This window comes from Triticum urartu, chromosome 2, assembly GCF_003073215.2.
Source record: "Triticum urartu cultivar G1812 chromosome 2, Tu2.1, whole genome shotgun sequence".
Taxonomy (NCBI): Eukaryota; Viridiplantae; Streptophyta; class Magnoliopsida; order Poales; family Poaceae; genus Triticum; species Triticum urartu.
This window is the reverse complement of record NC_053023.1, coordinates 586031247-586054032: the sequence shown is the minus strand read 5'-3', so window position 1 is coordinate 586054032 and position 22786 is coordinate 586031247.

Below are 22786 nucleotides of genomic sequence, written 5' to 3'. Positions count from 1 at the left end.
AAGACTCCCTCCGTGATAAAATAACTGTCTCAAGCTTAGTACAGCTTTGTACTGAAATTAGTACAAAGTTGAGACACTTATTTTGGGACTGAGGGAGTATATACAAAGCATGCCTGGGCCTTTTCTCTAAAAATAGAAGGATTCCATTTATTAATTGAAATTTGTTCGTGTGTTAATCGATATAAAGTGATTGATCTATTTACACGTCTTGTCAGTGCTGTGTATGATATTGAAGATTTTATCATGGTTTTATTAAAATGAACAGGTAGTATAAGTTCTAGAAGTTTTGTTACCAAGAACGATAAACTGACAGAAGTAATAGTACCTGATTTTGATAGTCTTGCATAAGTGTAATCTTGTGCTATTTGAGTTGTTAAGAAACCTGACGCCAATTTTTTTTATAGATGACTGTAGTTCACCTCTGCTCTGGTAATTAGATTAGCTTTTAAAAAGTAATCTGCAGCCTTGCATAATATTTGTCCAATTTGGGAGTTGAAGCTCACATGTTGAGTCTGGTCAAGTAATGTCTGCATCAGAAAACGCTAATGTTGGCTAAAATAGCATGTGTGTAAAGTACAGCTATATCCTTTACGAAGAAAGTATTCAATCTAAATTTACATACTTATATTATAATAACTATTATCCTTCTTACAGTTCTGGATGTCTCAAGTACTCTTACAATATCTTGGTAAATACAAATAGACTGTCTCACTATTACATTCCTAAGCTAATGACCCACTATTTTTTTTGGAAAACTTCCTCGGTCTCCTAGGTGTTGCATCTCCTACTTTATCTTCAAACTGAGCGCTTATGAACCGTAAGTTGGTTCATATCTGTCAATAAGATTTTTTTTCATTATTTTCTTATAAACTGCAAAGTCCTTATGAAATAGACTTTTTGGTACCAAGAACAATTAACTGAAAGATAGATGGTGGATTTGCTTTGTTGCTAAGTCTAAACGTGAGAACCTTGTTTTTTGATAGAATGGCGGTGTCGACAAAGCTAGTGATATGTACAACAATAGAGAGGCCGTTGATTTTCTTATATGTGGTTCAGCAATTATAAGTTATTGAAGAAATGTACTTTCCTGTCTATTGTGAGTTTCTTCAAATTGTGTGGTGAATCCTAATATTTCAAAACCCTAGTCTTGTAGTATGTTCTGGTCTCATATAGATTTGGTTAAAATAGCATGTACATAAAGGAAACTACACAAAGAAAGTTTTCAATCTGTTTTCGGGTAAGAACATAGCTAACATTCACACTTATATTAATCTAATAGGTATCCTTGTTATCCTTGTCGATGTCAAGTACTCTTACTTATGTTGGTCGATGCAAATAGACTGTTGTACTATTTATTTCATAAGCTCATCCTGATGATTCAGGCGAGAAGAAGTTTAGTGTGGCTTCCTTGGACGTCGAGTTGCGTGCCACATGAAGCAATTGGGCATCAAGCTACGCGTCGCATGGTAATTTTTGCTAGTTGATAATGAACCAACTTGATGATTCCCCTTGATGATTCAGGTGAGAAGAAGTTCAGTGTGGCTTCGTCGGACGTCAAGTTGAGTGCCAGGTGAAGCAATTAGGCGTGGGTTCGTTGGACGTCAAGCTGCACGTCGCGTGGTAAATTTTTGCTAGCTGGTAATGGTGGGGCGTCGAGTTTCATGGTTCCAACAGACATCGATTTTTCTTGGTGGCATGTTCGAGTTGCACCCGCTAACTCGTACTTCATGGACGTGTGCTTGTGTGTGTGGCAGGCTTTGTATATATGGGTTGTTGTGGTCGGCGTGTAGAGTTCTGACCGTGTCCGTCTTATTTTCATATCGACCAGTTTGGAATTGTGGGCAGTGTGGTTACGTATGTCCGTACTGCACATGTAGTCCTATTCGTTCGTTGTGTCTGACTCCTTGATGGAAACGCATCTATTTTTTCTTGTATTCCGGGCTATCCTTGGGCTATAACGGACAAATTTACTACCAAGATATCTTTACGTGACATGTTGCACTGGTTGTACATGTCAATATTTGTATGTTACGTTTATATCTTTTAATCCCAACCGTTGATATCTAAAATTAACGATCAATATAATTTCATCTATGTGGATTAACGTGATGGATTGTTTTGCTCTTGTCTTAATTATATAATATATATATATATATAGATAGATAAAGAAAATTGGGTTTCTTTCGTCCGTCATGGCATTTTTCAGAAAAGTTTCTCTATTTCAGAGAATTCAACCCGTAGTCCTGTTTGAAGTTAAAACGAATCGTTATTTTCATATTTTACACAAAAGTTTATGTCTTTTCTTGAAATCAACCCGCTGTCCGGATTTAAATCACACCCGAACCATTATTTTACATTTTTTGAAAACCTCCTGATGTTTTTTAGATAATTCATCCGCGGATCATATTTAAGTCAAACAAAAGCTTTTTAAAATCATCCATGTCTTTCAAACCGTAACTCCGATTTGAACGTGTTATACATGAAATTTAATTAGAAAAATATGTAGTATATGAATATGAGATTATTTTTACCTGTTAAGTATTTTTAAATATTATTTTGGAATATATTTGAGTCAAACCAAATGATTTTCTAAATTATCTGTATCTTTTAAACCATAACTTCGATTTTAACATATTATATATGAAATTTTATTAGAAAAATGTGTGAGATCTAAATATGATGTTAATTTTACCTGCTAAATATTTTTAAAATATTGTCATGGAAGCAAACTGATAATTTATAGCGCAAGATTCGTTTTTTTCATACCGACGACGATCCGGATTGCAAATAAACACCCAACTATAACCATATACAGAAAAGAAAACATCAATAACTACACATGCATACATCTGAAAAATATCGCAGGAGAAAACAACAGATTTCTCATCACGGGAGTGAGAGAAAGCGAGCGAGAGAGAGAGAGAGGGAGGGAGAGGGAGGAGAGAGAGGGAGAGAGAGGCGCCTTAGGATTAACCATATTCAATACATGTTGTTTGTTGTTTTGTGTGAACACCGAGGCCATCGCCGGCGAGGGTGAGAACGAGGATAAGTGGCAACACAAATATGATGCCTCACAAAAATAAAGGAGATGAATCTATTGTGGTCTTGAGTGATGGTTGTTGAGTTAAGAGCGTGTGTTATGTTTTCTCTCCCGTTGCTACACACGGGCTCTTTTGCTAGTAAAAAATAAAATGATGTTGTTATAATTTTAGGATGAGTAGGAGGCGTGCCTGACTTTTTTTGTATGATATGACTCTTCCTATAAATTGTTCTATAGTGTAGTTCTTGTTTGCATTTTTTCTCCAATGTTTTGCACAACAGTTGTGAAACGGATCATCTTTTTTTTGGCGAGGTACTATATCATCTTGTCGACTTAGACTAGAAACACAAAAAGATTGCTGAGCATTGTTAACTTTAATTTGAGATGTGCAGATCAAACGAAAATTATCTTATAGTACAAAATAACCTTAAAATGCCATATCCAGAATCCTAGAACTGCATTCCAAAAGTTTGATTTGTCTCAGGTATTTCCACTGTAATCAGCTTGAAACATTTTTTTTGTAATACAGGCACAAGTCCGTAAAAAAAACTAGAGGCGAAAGCTTTGCTTTGCCTCAATCTAAACCATACCATAAGAGGTACCTCGGCCTACCACACTATATTTCTTCTTGGGAGGTACATCAGTACTACAGTGATGATAACAATCCAAAAGCCCATAAACGATGCTCAGCGCTGATTGAGATGACAACATTAATATCTGAAGAACCAAACATAAAAGGTACAGATTTATCATCACGAACACAGTAAAATCACGAGCCCATGGAATGGATGGTAGCCCGATGGCCCTAAAATAATGCTATGTAACAAACGGAAGAACGATCAACATGGCCCTAGGAATAACAAAACCGTCTAATAAATAGATTCAATGTACAAGACTAACTAATGGTTATCCCTATGAGTATAGAAAAAAAATCATTTGGAGAAAATTGAATGCCATTTGGTGACCAGCAGCAAGAAAATTTCCAAAAGCACTATTTCAAAACAGATCTACTACACTGATTACATCAGGTGCAGTAGACTGGCATGCCCAACTGCACTGCCCTCACACATATTTGAACTTGGTCTTCAAACAACTTAACTTGAGGGTGCCCAATTTCCATTAATTTCATATGTTCAACAATCTCTCAAGTAACTGAAAAATTCTTATACATGGCCTGGAAGCAACATATGGTATCCTAAGAATAGTACTGAAGCCTTTAGCTTCACCTCTCTTTTCAACAATCCTAAATTTTGCTACTAATTATTGAATCAAACGATACCCGTACCCACCATACACTAAAATACGAAGACATATTCCAGAAAACTCATTCCTCTCTACCCTCATAGAGTTGTCGTCATCCACTTGAATAGACCTGAGAAAACAGAATATTTTTAGTTTTGAGGAGCATACCAATAAACAGGTAGAGACCAACAACAAATAAGAACACATCACACTTGAAGATAGACTGAGGCTTTACTATCTTAAACTGAAAAAAACACAAGGGAAGTTTGGATGTACCAGATTTATGAGAATCACATGAACACACTAGCTACAGGTATGAATCGCAGCTTCTGTAACTACAATTTCAGTGCAACCTAAATCATGTCTTGTACCAAACTGTACGAGATACAATTGGATAAGAATGAAATAAAGGAGATAAAGATTACAAGTTGTCCACGCATCATCTCACGAATATGAATTACGTAGCATCAAAACTTAAATATCTTTAAAAGCAGGCTAGCACATGATGTGAACATGCTGACGGAGTACCTAACACTAATTCATGGAAATAGTAAATTGGAGCACAACCAGGATGACAACAGAAAGTCTTGCTACAACAAAAAAATTGATCGACTAAAATAAATGCACGTCTCTATTCTAGTGGTACAGTAAATACAGGGTAGAAGATATTAACCATATTTGAATGGATGGCTCTGCAAGATAGGAAAATAGGTTAAATGTGAACAAAATCAAAGTCTTACAGTATATAGGAATTTCAGACAAAAATAATGGTGCTGAAATTCTTTACGAATCCATGGCTACGGAAAAATTAAATTGATGGAGTATAGCTAGAATCACATTTACTCATAAAAAATAGCACATTCCCATCTGGTGTATGCTACAAAAAACAAAGAAGCAATAACCTGAAGGAAAAATCACATTTCCCTGTTATACATGATTACTCTTGCATTGAGAGCATGTTAAACCAAAATATTAGTGAAGATTGAATGGCTGGATGAGGATCAGTGTCCACCTCTTGGCAATAGAAATAAATCAGACTCTAATTTTTGCAGCTTCTGTGAATACTGACAGGCTGGGAGACGGTCAGTGTCCGATAACATAAGGTGTCCAACCAACCACATATAAAAATCTAGCAGTTCAGAGTTAGCCCACATTCGCCAGCCGATGTAAGAAATTTGAGAGTCGAGTTACGAGATGTGGGGCCAACATAAAATAGGAGCATGTACAAATAATACATTTCCAAACTTGCATCCGATATAGATTGCATTTCTTCTTTACCTCGACATAAAATAGGAGCACACCCAGCTATATCGTTCTGTTCATTTCACCATGTATCAACAGATCAAAGCTAGAAATAAATAGGTGCTTAGCCATCCAGCGTTCGCCTAAGCTCAATGTGAAAATATGAGAACCAAACCTGAGAACGTTTAGTGTACTACAGGTGTATGCAGTGCTTTCAAAGAGGTGACAAAGAGCAACAAATGTACCATGAACTGGAAAAAGAAAAGCTGATCCTGCATCTTGCACTTTTCGCTAGTTGATACCATGTCTCACTATTATTCAGGTCTGCACCTACAATGTCTCACTATTGTTCAGTTGTACACCTAGAGAAATTCAGAAGCCTTCGACATATAGACAGCCACAGGTCAAAGTGAAAATCCATACTTTTACCAGGACGATTCAAGTTTAAGAAAAGACACATTTGTGTTCTTTAGCAAGATTAGCTAATTGATAGGTTTAAATCTCGATTTGTTCAGAATATGATTGCCCTAGATGGCAGTGGCTCAAATAACTCAAAAACTAACTAAACATTGTACTCCCTATCAACAAGCCGGTGACATTGTGCATTAAGATTACATTACTTGGGCATGAATGTTCTGTGCTTCTTTTTGGGGCATGATTTTTTGCTGCAAGGCTTGTTTTTTCACATTTTCTTGAACTTTACCCTTTATGAGTTCTTTATGTGCCTCCTGCAACAGAGCATATTTACAATGATGGGATGACCATTGTCATACAGTAACAGCATCCCAACTCCATTCTAAGTAAATGGCTGAAGATGGTATTTCTCAATACTATGTGACAGTCTAGTTCATTCAAAACGGTGGAGCTCCAATGAAGAAAAAAAGGGACAGTTTATCTATAACAGAGTAGAAATAGGGCCATCGCCTTTGGCTGGATCTAAGAAGATACTGTACTGTTGTTCCTTCTCCGCAACCTTCTTCTCCTCGTACACCATGACATCCACCTCCTCCTTGAATTGATCCCACCTCCGAGCGCCAGTCTCCACCATCAACCTGCATCAGTACATCACCTCTTCATTATCCAAGATCCTCTCTTCTGTTTCTTTCTCTTCTTCTAACTCGCTCCCAAAAACCAAGAACCCTAACCCTAGAAATTATGAAATTTGTGGAGGAGGAGGAAGAGGAGGGAGATCTTACCGGCGAGAAGAAAGCCGGCGAGGGAGAGCGGCGCCGGAGAAGGCCATTGTCGCCACCCAGCTTGCATCGGATCGTTGCACTGCCTATGTCGCCTCGGTTCGCTACCGCATCAGAGGTGAAAAGTGGACTACTTCACGCGCGAGAGATGGGAGTAGGCCTCGCCTCCGGTTGGTCCCTCCGATGCCGCCGATGTCGTCACCTCCGCCATTGCCAGAGAGGAGAGGGTCGGGAGAGAGGAACACCTGCCCGAGCCCGTGAAAACTGCACGCACCTGATTGGAAAAGGTTCATGTATGGGGTGAGTGGGCTAGCTCCTAGCGACCAGCAAAAGCCCAACCGTTTCCATCGACATAATTTTACAGTGGGCAAACATAATTTTACATCGGTTATTAAGCCGGACCATCTCTCAGTCGATCAACTCGGGTGAGGAATTACTTATTCCTCATCCAGGGTTATTAATAGACTATATATACAGCCGGTCTATATGTGCAACTATTTGCCATGCAGTTCACATCAATAATAGTTTCAACAATACCATTATGAATTATGATATTTTGTTGTTGCTAAGGATATTGCAGTTAACATACCTTTTCGTTTTTCAATTGTTTTTTAGCAACATGCATTGTACTGAATGACTAAATATGCAATCCCAGGCTACATAGCAACAAGGAAGAGTGTTACCTTAATGTCCTGATGATGTCTAGATATACATGTAATAAAATCTTATACAATGGGATGGACGGAGTGTTGTACCACATCATTTTTCAATCGTTGTTTAGCTTCTAATATTAACTTGGTGCTTTTAGGTACATATATCATTACCAAAGATCCACACTTCGACCCTTTCTGCGTATGGGGCAATGAGATATTCATGAACCAGCATCAAGTGAGGAAACTGATAAAGATTGTTATTAAAATGGGTCAAAAGATGTCAATCAAACTATTTGTTTACACTTTATGCAAGACAAGAGTGAACTGCGGGATGGTAAGTAAGAAACCTGTAGCCTTCTTTTTACTGCCCATAATGAGTTGTGTTAGATGACAATATTTGAAGCTTTTTTCTTTTGCAGTCGATCCTGAAGTAGTTTACTCAAGATTACCTCTCAAACTACATGATTGGCGGCCGACCATCACAAGGGGTTGGACTAGAGTCCTGCAGGCCTACTGCATCCATGAGAGCACAATAGGGCCATTCCGCTTCACCTTGTTCAGCAACTGGAATGTATGTCACCTCTTTCTTTACCATCTATAATAGTACAAGTAAAGAACCCTGGTACATCATTCTTTATTTGGTGCTTATGTAATTCTTAAACATATGTACATGTGAATCGAATAATGCATTGGTTGTTTGAACCTGATGGATATGAATAAATCTATAACCTACTTTCATGTTTAAATTAGGCACACTTTTAAATAGCAACAATTAAATTAGGTCGAAATTACATTGTGCAGGTCATTACGGCACACACGGTTGGTAACACATAAACATTTGCGATATACACCATAATCCGGGACGGTTCACAGAGAGGAAACATGTGCAAGCATGCACACAGTTACCGTTTGCAAAGCGTGTGTGATGTCAGACACTATCACATACGGTGCGGGAAAACTAAATGTGTGTGATTGTCTACCTATCGTACACGGTTTAGAATCATGAACTGTTTGTGATGTGCCAGGCATTGTAAAACTCACGTGCCTAGAATCTGCCTGGAAAACTTCCGTGCCTGGAATCTGCCTGGTTTTAGGTAGAACCACAAAACTCTGACTAAGATGGCAATGCGAGCACAAACAAGTAGCAAGGATGAAGCATTTGGGATATTTGAGATATCAGAAATGGTCACATAGGGACAACTGTATGCATGAAGGCTCCCTATCTCCAACGGTTTCTGGGTCGTGTGGGAAGGACCCCCCTATCGCCCACACTCACTTGGCGACGGTTCCAAATGCTGCCGTGGAAAGGGGTTAAAAACCATTTGTTTAGGACCGATGCGCACCCAGTGTACACATAACCCAACATCTTGGTCCATAAAGGAGGTGTCAGTGCGGTGAACCAGGCAATCAGACTATGCGGTTTTATTGCTCTCACTTAGCCATAGGAGTTTGATGAGGGGTCTACAAAGTAGCCCCTGGTATGTACGCGGCTATCCCAACGCGGATGCGTTGCATATGTGACAGGAAAACAGTCCTTCGTGTAATACAGAAAAATCGCTAAAGATTTTAATAAGTCACCGAGTGGCTGACTAGCTCTTGCCGCATCATGAAAGTAAGTTTTTGTCTTTCTCTACTGAGGTGCTTAACTGGATGAACTAGAAACACAATCGCAGTAGTTTTCCCTTTACTACCCTAGCCGATCAGACAGAACATAAGGTAGCAAACATAGGAGCCAGGCAACCCAACTATTGACCAAAGACATGATTCAGAGCCGATGCATATAGTGCCGAGCTCGGGATGCCGAATTGTGCTTTAAAGCTGTTTGGACTCTTTTTTGGCAACACATGTGTTCCCATATAGAGCCCCTGGGAATTTGTGCTCAGGTGTGTGCATGAGACAACTGAAGAGACGGAATAAAGTCTATAAGTAAAGATGATACAGAAGAAGAATTTCGTTCACTTGAATCTGATTGATACGTCAAAACGTAATGTTACAGAGGGTATCATAATCACCAAGGCCATTTTACATGCCGGGGGTCTAAGGCTAAGGGGAAAAGCTCTATACAGATTCTTGAGTGAAGTTATGGTTTACAAAATACTTTGCACCTTCCTGCCGCACACCTGCGCCACTTTTGCCTGAGTAAGAGAGATTCCTTTAGAGGAATAGTCTTTGACTATTTGTACGAAACCGGGCTCGGAGAGAGTCCTTGTGATTCCGTAGGATGAGTAGGTTTTAATTCACCTGTGGTAAAAGATAGGAAATAAGTAAAAAAGAGGGGAAGGCCATATAAGGTCAAACCGTACTATAGGCATGTATGTATTTTTCCTCCGCTGACGCCCAAGGTACTTTGAGTGCGTAATTGTGCACGCACGGTACGAATTTCGCTGATGTACGTGGCGATCGACGGAGGCGAAACTGCTAATCCAGCCCTGGGATTGCCAGACTGCCAGCATGCAGAACTGACCGGCCTTGCGTAATAAAGTCCGGTAGCTTAATAGCCGATGAGGTGTGCGGCTTGATAGGGCCTCTTTGTACTTCGGCCGCGATGGCCGCGGTATGCTCCTCAGTACGGAGGGAGCGTTCCATGTTTCGGTTGATTGTGATGAAGTCACGTGGACTGGGCATCTTAAGCTTTAGATAGGCGTAGTGCGGGACCGTGTTAAAAGCGGGCAAAAGTGGTTCATCCGAGCAGTGTTTGATAGCCACTGCGGAACGGGACAATATCGAAGATCAAGTCTTCGCTTCGGAAGTTGTCCTGCGAACCGAAGACGACTTCTAGCATGATCAAGCCTGTGCAGCGAGCCTCTACACCAGGTATTACTCCTTTAAAGGTAGTTTTAGTGGGCTTGATTCTTGACGGATCAATGCCCATTTTGCGGACAGTGTCTAGATAAAGTAGATTGAGACTGCTGCCACCGTCCATGAGGACTTGCGTGAGATGGAATCCGTCGATGATTGGATTGAGGACTAGAGCTGCCGAACCTCCATGACGGATACTGGTTGGGTGGTCCTTTCGATCGAAGGTGATCGGGCAAGCTGACCGTGGGTTGAATTTTGGGGCGACCGGCTCTATGTCGTAGACGTCCTGTAATGCGCGCTTGCGCTCCCTCTTAGGGATATGTGTGACATATATCATATTCACTATTTTTATCCTCGGGGGGAAATTACTTATGTCCCCCTTTGTTCGGTTGTCGAGGCTCTTGTCGGCGTCCTGGGAATGGGGGTCCCCAGACTTGCCTGCCTGCTGCCCATGGCGTGGCTCCACCAGCGGCCTTGTACGACCCATCCTCATCAGCGAACACTCAAGACCCTCACGAGGGGCCAAGCCTTGGGAGGCGGACGACGCAATACCTCCTCGGGGGCAGCCTCTCAAGGCTGGCTCATGAGGGGCGGAGAGATCAAGGCGAGGGGCACCTCGCAAGGTCCCTGTGACACAAGCCTTGACTACCAAGGCCAGGCGGACGCCAGCATGCGCAGTGTACTCGTTTCCTCTTTGGTGCTAAAGAGGCAAGCGCAGGCGAGGAGTCCCGAGGCATCAGGCAAAGGTTTGCATATCGGTGCAACAAGACCAAGATCAACAAGACGGCATGACACAGGTCACCGTGGATCCCAGGACGGCGTCATCACCGGAGCCTTTGGCAGGCGAAGACCACCTTTTGTCAGGATAACTTGTACCAATTATCTCCCTTCAAATTTGGCCTTTGTTGGATTCCTTCCCGCCTACTGGGAAGAGGACCAGGGCCTCTATAAATAGGACTAGCCACCACAGTAGGAAGGGGGATCTTGGATCGGACCCATTCCAACCTCAACCACACAAGCTCACCGAGCTCCAGGACACCTCTCCTCAGGAGGCTGTTCTTCCCTTGTACTTGTTCATCCTCGGCCCAAGAGGCAATCCACCATACCACACTTTAGTAGGGTATTACACCACATCGGTGGCCTGAACTAGTATAAACCTTGTGTCCTTTGTTCTACGAGTTCGACGTGTTGATCTTTGAGATTTGCGGTGAGAGCGTGAGCTAGGGGGGAGAGATCTTTGTGTGCGCCCCAGAGTTCGAACCTCAAGGGTTTTGCCGGAACCCAAAATCCGACATTTGGCATGCCAGGTAGGGGTGCGCTGAAGCTTTCCTTCCATTGATCCACATTTCACCGCTCCACCGCATCAATGGCAGACGCGCGTCGACCCCGCGCCGAGAGCCGGGCCGCCCTCGCTGCCCGTGTCGCTCAAAAGGCCCGTGTCGGCGGGCCTCCCTGTCGTTCTCCCTCACTTGTTGCCAAACACCGTTACTGGCACGGCAGCAAACAAGCAGAAAGCGTCATCACTGCACCCCTCCGTGCGGCGGGACGGCCGCACCGCCACCCCGTCGCTAACTCCGACCGGCTCATCGTCTCACGCTCGCCACGCACCAACGGACGCGCAGGCCGCGCTGCTCATCGCACACGAGCTCCCGTGCTACCGCCCGATCGACAAACTCTACGAGGACTAGCTGGACCGCATCGCCGAGCTCGTTAGCGCCGCTGGGGGCTCTCCTGCACCATCCCTCTCGCTGCCTCGCCCGCCTCCGGCCGCGGGAGACATAGCTCACGGGGCACCTCCGCCGCCCCTGCATCAAGACGGCACCCTCGCGCCAATATGCGCGGCGCATGGAGCACCCCCGCCTCCTCCGCACCAAGAAGGCGTCCTCGCCCCGAGACGTGCGGTCCCACGGCGCGATCCGCCATGCCGCATACCCGTGCACGAAGAAAGAAGATGCCAAGAAGTTCCCCGGCCGTAAGAAAACGCTACAGCGCTCCCGGCACCACCACGGGAAGACCGCGTGCCGCCTGCGGCGGCGGTGCGCGGACATCAAGGGTAGGCTCCGCCTCTGCACAGGGCCCCAGTGGCCACAGCAGGCTACCGCGGCTTCACTCACGAGCTGTGCACCGTCGTTTGGCCAGACAAGTTCAAGCCGGATCTGCCTCCGCACTACGACGGTACCCCCGACCCCACGGAGTTCCTGCAGCTATACGAATTGGGCATCGAGGCGGGCCAAAGTGACAAAAAAGTCATGGCGAACTGGTTTCCCATGGCTCTCAAGGATGGCGCTCGCTCATGGCTCCTTAACCTGCCCGCGGGATCAATCTCCTCATGGGGTGAGATGCGCGACCGCTTCATCGCCAACTTCCAGGGCACTCGTGACCGCCCTCCGGCCACGGATGACCTGCGCCGCATCAAGCAACAGCCGGAGGAGACCCTGCAGAAGTACATACATCGCTTCAACAACGTTCGCCTCAAGATCCCCAAGGTGACGGACGAGGCCATCATCTCAGCATTTTCCGATGGCATCCGCGACGTCAAGATGAAGGAGGAGCTCTCCGTCCACGAGGAGCTATGCACAACTCTGGAGCTGTTGAACCTGGCAACCAAGTGCGCAAGAGCTGAGGAAGGGCATCTCTCCCTCATCGAGCTCCCTGCTGCCGACCCAGAAGAGAAGAAAGCCAAGGTCAAGGACGTGAAGCGCAAGGGAGTAGGCGTGCTCGCGGCGGAGCCAGACACGAAGCGCGTCCGGGACCACCCCGAGTCTTCCAAGAGATGCCGTCTGTTCTACGCCTTCCACAACGTACACAGCCACAATACCAATGATTGTCAAGAGCTCAGGGCCATCCGAGATGGACACTTCGGTCGACGCCCTGAGTGCAACGACCGGAGCTATGATAGAGGAGGAGGACAAAGTGGAGGATGCAGCGACGACCGCGGCCCCCGCCAGGAGTGGCACGAGCAGCCTCGTGAGGGCGCCTGGCACGACCATCCTCGCGACGACCGTCCTCAGGGCAATCCTGGTCTCCCTCCGCTGACCCCACCATCAAGATGGAACGGCAACCACCATCAGGATGAGGGGGCTGGGTGCTTCCAGGAGCCACGTGCCATCGCTTGTGTAACGCCCCGAATACGACTTTCCATATTTGTAACTCCGACTCTTGCCTTTTCCGGAGTTGCGATATTAGATTCCCTTCGTGGTTGGGTTTTGTCTTCGTTTTGCGTTTTGTTCATGTCATGCATTTCATATCATGTCATCGTGTGCATCCCATTTGCATACGTGTTCGTCTCATGCATCCGAGCTTTCTCCCCGTTGTCCGTTTTGCAATCCGACACTCCTACATCCTCCGGCGCCCCCTTTTGCCTCTTTCCGTGGGCGGGTGTTAAACTTTCTTGGAATGGACCGAGATTTGCCAAGCAGCCTTGGTACACCACCGGTAGACCGCCTGTCAAGTTTCGTGCCATTTGGAGTCCGTTTGATACTCCAATGGTTACCGGGGAGCCATAAAGGCCTCGTGTGTGTTGCAGCCCAACACCCCTCCAAAACGGCCCAATAACCCATCCAAACCTCTACCATGTCCTCTGTCGTTGGATCACGATCGCGTGGTTGAAAACTACACTCCATTTGGACACTCCTACCTCCTCCTACCTATAAAATAGGTGACCCCCTCTGAATTTCGCGGTCTAACACTAGATCCACTCCTCCACCGCGCATCTGGACGCGTCCTCGCCGCGCCGGACATGTCCACCGCGCCCCTCCATGTCACTCCGACCAATGGTGTCGCGCCACGTCAGCTTCCCCGCCGCCTCAGCCCCTCAGGCATCGCCACCTCAGCGTGGGCCGCGCCCCACATCGCCGCACCTCCGCCCAAGCCCGCCGGGGCCAGGTCGGACCCTCCCCGGCACACGCCTTCCTTCACCGCACCCGCTGGAGCACCCACGCCGCTCTGCCCTAGCGCCGCCGCCCGCGTCGCCTGACCCGCCGCCGCACGTCGCAGCTCCGGTCACCGGAGCCTCGCCGGAGTCCCGCACCTCGCCTGCTCCGCCCGTCGCTGCACCGCCCGGATCCAGCACCGGCCGACCGGATCTGGCCGGATCCGTCACCCCTGTGCCATTCCCGTCGCCCCGGCCTCCTCCGCGGCTCGCCCCGTCGTCGGCGAGCGCCGCCCGCCGCTATTTGTCGCCTCCTGCCTCCCTGATCCAGGCGGGATCGGGAGGAGGACGACCTCCAAGTGGGCCCCGCCCCGCGTCCGGCCTATCAGCGCCCAGATCCACGACCCAGCTGCCCCCCTGCGTCCTAGGCAAGCCATGTGGTGAGCAGACCGCCTAACCCTCGCCCCATGCGCATTTTAATATATTGCGCATGTTCTGTTTTTTTCGGAAACGACCAAGTCCTGTAATTTTTGTATTTTCAGCCCGTGTTCATCATGCCATAACTTGTTGCATACTACTCCGTTTCATGCGCATGATATATCAAAATGTTCATCATGATGTGCTCTTCATTTCGTTCCATTGTGACATGCTTGTTTGTGTCCATCTTGATGCCCAAATCACTGATTCAGGAGTGCTATAAATTGTTAGGTGCTGATTCTTAGCAAATTATGAGCTTTTGTAATTTTTGCTACATTTGTTGTGCGCTGCATATGGGCATGAGACCTACATGTATTTTGATCTATGCCATGTCATGTTTACAGGGGCGTATGCCATGTATTTTTGTGATCTTTGTGATGACTAGCAAAACATTGCAAATTATCCTTCGTGATATTGCTGATTTCAAGGACTTAGGTTTTTACCAAGTCATTGCTCTGCTGTTATTTTTATGCCATGTATTCATGTTGCTACAGTGAGATCCATGCTTCTTTTGAGTATCTCCAGTAAGGATGTTTTGGACATGTGGTTGTGCTCTATCCATCCATGCCCCTGTTTTCAATTATGGAGTGCCCTAGCATGACCTAATCTTGCTCTACTTTTGCTATAAAATGTTCCAGGCTGATTGTTTACATGTTAATCAATTTTGTCATGGTTATTGTAGTTGATCCATGCATGCTTTGAACTTTCTCTTGCCACGGTTAGCTTCTTGAACATGTCTTCTTGCTGATGCTATGCTTGTTTTGTCATGCAAGGCTTTGTGATGAGTGATTTGAGCTCGCAAAGATGCCTTCATAATGCTGTTTATGCCTTGCTCAGTTTTCTGCAAAGTCTGAATATGTTAATAAAGCTTGCTACGTTTACATGGGTGTCATCTTATCTTCTGATCCTTTTTGGCTCATGGTTAGTAAGGGACTTTTGTTCTATGCTTTGAATATATTCATGCCATGCCTTGTATTGCTATGATATGTTCCTATAGCATGTTGTTTGCTTGCTCTAAACTTTGCTTCCTCATGTTATTCCTGACATGTTAGTATTTTCACTAAGTCTGTGATGCTGATATCTTTTGCACTTTTGCCATGCTTGTTTGAACCTGCTGTTGTGTGTTTTAGCCGTAGCTCAGTGTCCATATTTTGTCAAGCATCTTGATTAGATCACTGCCATGTGCTTGGTTGTTATGTTGGAGTGCAGTAGATTAGTTTCTTGTTACATTCTAGATGGCATTGTGCTGTTAATCGCGGAATTGTGCCATTCTTGTTTTGCTTGCCATTTGTAAACCGTGCATCCGATTCCGGTGATCTTTATATCGATTTAGACCGAAATCATCTCATCTTTCTAGTGGAACACTTGGTTTCCAAGTTGATGCCTTGTTCAATCTTTCCCTTCTGGAGCACGCATATGCATTGCACATCACATCTCGCATATCATGTCATGTTTTGCATCATGTTGCTTGTGCATTGCACCGTGATTGATTGTTTGTCCTTTTGATGGTGTTCTTGCTTTGATTAGAGTCAGGAGACGAGTACGTGATCGAGGAACCTGTTGAGTACGCTTACGAGGATCAAGCTTTCATCAACTCTGAGAACTTTGCAGGCAAGATGACCATACCCTCGAAATCACTTCTATCTCTGCTTCCTAGTTGCTCGCTCTATTGCTATTCCATGATACCTAACACTTGCTTTATCATGCCTCCCATATTGCCATGTCAAGCCTCTAACCCACCTTTCCTAGCAAACCGTTGTTTGGCTATGTTACCGCTTTGCTCAGCCCCTCTTATAGCGTTGCTAGTTGCAGGTGAAGTTGAAGTTTGTTCCTTTGGAACATGGATATTGTTGGGATATCATCTATATCTCTTATTTACTTTAATGCATCTATATACTTGGTAAAGGGTGGAAGGCTCGGCCTTATGCCTGGTGTTTTGTTCCACTCTTGCCGCCCTAGTTTCCCATACCGGTGTTATGTTCCTTGATTTTGCGTTCCTTACGCGGTTGGGTGTTATGGGAACCCCTTGACAGTTCGCTTTGAATAAAAACTCCTCCAGCAAGGCCCAACCTTGGTTTTACATTTGCCCTAACAACCTATCACCTTCCCTTGGGTTCTGCAGACTCAAGGGTCATCTTTATTTTAACCCCCCGGGGCCAGTGCTTGTCTAAGTGTTGGTCTGAACCAGAGCCACTTGCGGTGCCACCTCGGGGAAACCTGAGGGCTGGTTTTAGCTATACGTAGTGTTCATCTGGTGTTGCCCTGAGAACAAGATATGTGTAGCTCCTATCAGGATGTCGGCGCATCGGGCGGTCTTGCTGGTCTTGTTTTACCATTGTCGAAATGTCTTGTAACCGGGATTCTGAGACTGATCGGGTCTTCCTGGGAGAAGGAATATCCTTCATTGACCGTGAGAGCTTGTGATGGGCTAAGTTGGGACACCCTTGCAGGGTTTGAACTTTCGAAAGCCGTGCCCGCGGTTATGGGAAGATGGGAATTTGTTAATGTCCAGTTGTAGAGAACTTCACACTTAACTTATAAAATGAATCAACCGCGTGTCTAGCCGTGATGGTTTCTTTCCGGCAGAGTCCGAGAAGTGAACATGGTTCTTGTGTTATGTTTGGACATAAGTAGCCTCAGGATCACTTCTTGATCATTCCTAGCTTCTCGACCGTTGTGTTGCTTCTCTTCTCGCTCTTATTTGCGTATGTTAGCCACCATATATGCTTAGTGCTTGCTGCAGCTCCACCTCACTATTCTTTCCTACCCATAAGCTTAAATAGTCTTGATCTCGTAGGTGTGAGATTGTTGAGTCCTCGTGGCCCACAGATACTTCCAGACAGTTGCAGGTGCCAATGATACCAGTGCAGGTGACGCAACCTAGCTCAAGTGGGAGCTCGATGAAGATCTTGATCGTCGTTTTGTTTCGTTTCTTGTTGATCAGTAGTGGAGCCCAGTTAGGACGATCGGGGATCTAGCATATGGGGCTGTCTTTATTTATTTTGGTTCCATAGTCGGACCTTGATTGTATTCTGGATGATGTATGTCTAGCTTGTATTTGTGTGAAGTGGCGATTGTAAGCCAACTCTTTATCCCTTTCTTATTCAGTACATGGGATGTGTAAGGATTACCCCTCTTGCGACATGCCTACCATGCAGTTATGCCTCTAGGTCGTGCTGCGATACGTGGGAGATATAGCCGCATCCCCGACTTAGGAGCCCCCTGCTTGATCGAATCGCTGACATTGTTGAGTCTAGAACAAAATGTTTTGAGTCTTAGGATTATATATATCACAGAGTAGGATTCTTTTTACTCCTCAGTCCCTTCGTCGCTCTGGTGAGGTCTCCTGACGTAGAAGTTTTAACTCTTCTCTCCTCAAATTTCACGAATTTTTTTAGGATCACGCGGGTATCTTGGAATCGTTCCAATGGTTTTGTGACGAGAATATTGTTCTTGGTGTCTCCTGACATTTAGGGGTTGTGGCAGTGTCCCGGGGAGTTGAGCTCCGAGGTGTTGTCGTCACAATTTTATAGTTGCAGTTCTGGAATACCTGAGTTTGCCAACATTGAAAACTCTTTTATGCAGTTGTTGGTGAGATAACCTCGACACCACCCAGTACTGGGGCGGGAGTTCGGGAGTATTTCCATAACTCGTATAACGGATGCTTTTCAAAGGTTGAGTTACACGATTTCCGAAGGTTTCTTGGTTATGTGTTGAAGGATGGATACAGCTGGATGTAGGAATTATTAGTTTGGGTGAGATAATATGCTTCGCCTGTATTGCCAACACCTGATTGCATAACCAGAAAGTTTCGGGAGTTTATAAGTGGGAATTCATGTATCACGTAGGATATCCTTCCAACAGACACATGATATGATATGGGATCTATCATATGTTTGTTCCGACTTATTCTACAAGCCAATCCTTTGTTTCGTTTTCACTTGTGGTATTCGAGTTGCTTCGCAGTCAAATGTTGATTCCATACCTTTCCTAAGCGTTGTTCTCATATTTCTATGTGAATACTAATCCTTCATGATAATCGAGATTGTCATGTCAATCCTTTTCAACCGGTGTGTTTCTCTTCAAGTTGATACGATCATTTTCAACAGCCGCTAGATCACCTCTCCATTTTCCCAACATTGTTCGTTTCATCTGTCCCCAAGTTTCCTTTGTTTTCCGGCCCTCCAACCCTTTTTCCTCAAGGACTCAGATTTCTGAATCAAGTATCCATCTTATGGATGTGAAGACTCTTCATTCTTGTCTTTCAATGTTTTACCCGGCGGTTCTCATGAAGATGCTTTACAAGTTCATCATTCTCCGTTCTCTTTCTTGTCCGGTGGTTTAAATTCATGCTTTGTTGATCACATCCTTTTTCCTCGTTTCAAATGCTTTTCCCATGCCGGTGCACCTCATAATCATTCCCCGCTTGCTATTCAATTGTTCCGGAGTGCTGATGATATCTCGAAGATTCATGTTTCCACTCTGCATTCGTTCAAGATTCAAGCCATTTAATTCAACCGGCGCATTCTCTCGTTTAAATCATTCAACGGTGTTTCTTTTGAGTGGGCCCTAACCCATAGGTCTTTTCCCAGGATCTTACCCGACTCTTCTAATTTTCCGGTGTAATTTTTGAATTCCTTTCAAAGTATGATGTAAGAATGAATTATCATCAGTCAGTTGGTTTCTCCAAGATCTTATAATTCTTTTCATCATTGGTTCAACCTTTCTATTCGTCATCCCGGAGTGCCTCAACAATTCATGGTTGTGTTTCACATCGTCATTCTCAACATTTGAAGACTGAAGAAGATTTTTTCTCCAAATCTTATCCGTTCTCTCAAAGACTCATGATTTTAGCTTGCTGCCATCCTCTTATAATTGTTTTCAGTGGTGAGAATTCTTTTCACCCATCCAGAGCAATTCAAGATTCTTTTCAGTTTGATTCTCCAGAGCCCATCATCTCAGATTTATTCGTTCTAGCTTTAGCTCTCGTTCTCCAAATCTTACAGGTGCATCGTTCAAATATCCTCTAATCAGTTCATGATCTCTTCGTTCTCATGTATCTAAATCCTAGAAAGTATCTTAATTCGTTTTCCAATTCTTCCCGGTGAATTGTGCCTATGCTACTTTCATTTTCAATTCTTACGGTGGTTGGTTCAAGATTCCTCTTCCTATGTTCTCATATCTATTCATTCGTTTAATCCTACCGGCGGATCGTTGAAGACCTTTCTGAAGTTTGCGCCATATCTATCTTAATCCTTTCTACGAGAATAAGTATTATGCCAAATCCGCTTCTTGTCATCAATTTAAATTGGTGAAGGATGCGCATAACGTAGTTTATTATTGTTTCATCCAAGTGATCAATTCCTTATTCTGGAAGTTCATCAAAATTCTTGATTTCATTTGTTCATCTTTTCCTCCCGGAGTGCAAAGTTTTCTCGGTTATGTCATTGCAAAGCTTCATTGAATCATTGCAAGGCTTCTCCCGGAGTTCTGCTCAACTTCTCTTTCCTTTATCATCCTTTTTACCAGAGTTCTTCATGGAGGCTCTACATGGTGGCTCATCAAGGATTTCTTTCATTCTTCATTCGTTCTTTAAGATTTCTCTTGAAGTTATGATCCGCCAAGCTGTACTCTCAATTAAACATGGTGTTCAACACATATCTTGTTTTGAGGAGTTCAAGCATGCTTCATCTTGCATTCCGAAATACAATTCATTCTACCTTATATTTTGAGGTGGTGTTATGTCACTCTTGACAATTTCCCTTCATGTGTCATGATTCAACAGTTGTCAAGAATGAGATAGTTAAAACCATCAATTTCTTCGAGCATGAGCACTTCTCAATCCATCAATCTCTCCATTGGAGTATCTTGGGTTATATTTCACCTAAAGCTTTCCCTAAGGATTGTTGCTATTTATGGTGCTCATAAATGACCCAAGTTCTTCATTTATCCTCCCGGTGAAATAAGTTTCTTGTCCCTTGTTGATATCAATCCAATCTATTGTTTCCGTTAGTGACAGAATTTAACCTCATAATTTTGAGAAGTTTACCATAACCCACTACAAGATTATTCATTTCGTAGTTGTTTTTTCCAACAACTCTGTTATACCCTTCTTCAAAGGGTTCTTTCCAATCTCATTTGTGGCAGAAGTTGGCATTTTCATCTCCATTCTTTTCCAATGATCGATCTTATATTATTTCTCCCGGAGGCTTTGTGATGTTGCTCTCTTCACTCATCATCTCGAATTGTGCGGATCGTGTTCTTTTCATGCTTACCCATTTAACCGGAGTGTTGTGCCCTATGCTCAAGTTCTTTTCATCTTATCAAGTTTTGCCTCCCTTCTCAACCTGATTGTTGTCTGAAATCTTTCTTACCCCTTGTGCCAATTTTTCATTAGTTCCGGAGGCAGTGTGTTGTTGATTTCATCAAGTATCCTCTCATCTTGTCAAGTTCTTGTTCAATTCCTTCCATTTACAGTCGGAGTGCTGCCCAAATTATATAATTCTTATTCCTTCTCTATCATGTTTTAACCGGAGTGTTGGGGCTATCATTCCTCTTTTAACCGGAGTATCATCCAAGTGCTTTCATTTCGTCAAGCTCATATTCTTTACCTTCCATTTCCAACCAGAGTGTTGTCATAATTGATCCTTATCGTTCCTTGTACATCTCGTTTTTACCGGAGTGCTTGCATGTACTTCTTGCCCATTGCAACCCTTTTTCTTATGTCCTTCAACCTACAAGGTTCTAATAATATTCCTTGTTCCTCTTTCCTAATGGAGTGTTTTAAACTTCGTTCATCTTCATTGTATTCTTTCTTTCAATTTGTTCAGCCTCGCAAGGTTCTTTGGTTTCACTCATTGGTCAAAGAAGCAACTTAGTTTTACCTCTCTTATTCCTCTTCCTTTTCCCTCCGGTGCCATCCAAGATCTCGGGACGAGATCCTCTTGTAGTGGTGGAGTGTTGTAACGCCTCGGATATGACTTTCCATATTTGTAACTCCGACTCTTGCCTTTTCTGGAGTTGCGATATGAGATTCCCTTCATGGTTGGATTTTGTCTTCGTTTTGCATTTTGTTCATGTCATGCATTTCATATCATGTCATCATGTGCATCCCATTCACTCTTATGAAGCAATAATAAAAAGAGATCACTCGAGGATCCAATATCTTATTCCACGAAGGAAGTATCCTGAAAATCCTTGATTTAGTTTCAAGTAATAAACTAATAAAACCTTAATCAAAACTATTCAACTAGCCATACATGTTCGTCTCATGCATCCGAGCTTTTTCTCCGTTGTCTGTTTTGCAATCCGACACTCTCCTACGTCCTCCGGCGCCCCCTTTTGCATCCTTTCGTGAGCGGGTGTTAAACTTTCTCGGAATGGACCGAGATTTGCCAAGCGGCCTTGGTACACCACTGGTAGACCGCCTGTCAAGTTTCGTGCCATTTGGAGTCCGTTTGATACTCCAACGGTTAACCGGGGAACCGTAAAGGCCTCGTGTGTGTTGCAGCCCAACACCCCTCCAAAACGGCCCAATAACCCATCCATACCTCTACCATGTCCTCCTTCCTCGGATCACGATCGCGTGGTCGAAAACTACACTCCATTTGGACACTCCTACCTCCTTCTACCTATAAATAGGTGATCCCCTCTGAATTTCGCGGTCTAACCCTAGATCCACTCGTCCACCGCGCATCCGGACGCGTCCTCTCCGCGCCGGACATGTCAACCGCGGCCCTCCACGTCACTCCGACCAATGGCATCGCGCCATGTCAGCTTCCCCGCCGCCTCAGCCACTCAGGGGTCGCCACCTCTGCGTGGGCTGCGTCCCACATCGCCGCACCTCCCGCCCAAGCCCGTCGGGCCCAGGTCGGACCCTCCCCGGCCCACGCCTTCCTTCATCGCACCCGCTGGAGCACCCGCACCGCTCTTCCCTAGCGCCGCCGCCCGCGTCGCCCGACCCTCCGCCGCACATCGCAGCTCCGGCCACCGGAGCCTCGCCGGAGTCCCGCACCTCACCTGCTCTGCCCGTCGCTGCACCGCCCGGATCCAGCTCCGGCCGACCGAATCTGGCCAGATCCGTCGCCCCTGCGCCGTTCCCGTCGCCCCGGCCTCCTCCGCGGCTCGCCCCGTCGCCGGCGAGCGCCGCTCGCCGCCGTTCATCGCCTCCTGCCTCCTCGATCCAGGTGGGATTAGGAGGAGGACGACCTCCAAGTGGGCCCCGCCCCGCATCCGGCCCATCAGCGCCCAGATCCACGGCCCAGCTACC